The 633-nt window shown below is 43.3% G+C and overlaps 1 non-coding gene across 1 annotated transcript; it reads right to left on the bottom strand.

Annotated features, from left to right (window-relative positions):
• LOC115850889 (U5 spliceosomal RNA) lies at positions 1-116 on the bottom strand. Its single transcript, XR_004038525.1, has one exon. It is a non-coding gene; the product is annotated as a U5 spliceosomal RNA (small nuclear RNA).
• Between the last annotated feature and the right edge of the window lie 517 nt (positions 117-633).

The raw sequence follows: 633 nt of genomic DNA, 5'->3' as shown, positions 1-633 counted from the left end.
AACCTCGTAAAAACAAGGCCTCAAAAAATTGGGTAGAAATTCCTAATTGTTTCTCTCCACGGAAATCTTTAGTGAAAGGCGAAAGATTTATGCGTTTTGAAGAGAAACCAGAGTATGCCGTTATAACCACTCACATAGTCCTCGGCTAACTGGAAGTCGCAAGGCACCAACGGTAACTATTTACCCGCAAACAACGAGTGAGTTCTGCAATTATTTCACACACTTCTGTGAAAATATCCTGATTCCCAGCGGGGGCGGGAGTCAAAAGAAATAGAAGGCTAGAGCCTTTTGAAAGTAGGCAAGATCCCGATGGCAATGCATTCTGGGTATGTAAATGAAGCTGAGTCACCAGCCTCGCGCTTCAGCAAATGCCTTCCTTTATTAGCTTTCCTGCTCGGTCTAGAGCCACCACCAGGGGGCGTAGCAGAAACCAGATAGGAATATAGTCGCCGAGCCGAGCCAGAAAGTCTGTTTTATTTTGTTTTGTTTTATTAAGGGACGACATTTATTCCTTTTCCAAATGTTACAGTAAGACCAGGGGCAAGAAAATAGTTTTAGCACTTAGAGAAAAAAAAGTGCAAATCTGGAGTTTGGCCGTTAAAAGTTTTTTACAACACTGTGGGGGGAGGGAAG

This window comes from Globicephala melas, chromosome 1 (assembly GCF_963455315.2).
Source record: "Globicephala melas chromosome 1, mGloMel1.2, whole genome shotgun sequence".
Classification (NCBI taxonomy): Eukaryota; Metazoa; Chordata; class Mammalia; order Artiodactyla; family Delphinidae; genus Globicephala; species Globicephala melas.
Note: the sequence above shows the minus strand (reverse complement) of the source record. Positions and strands in the feature narration are given on the sequence as shown.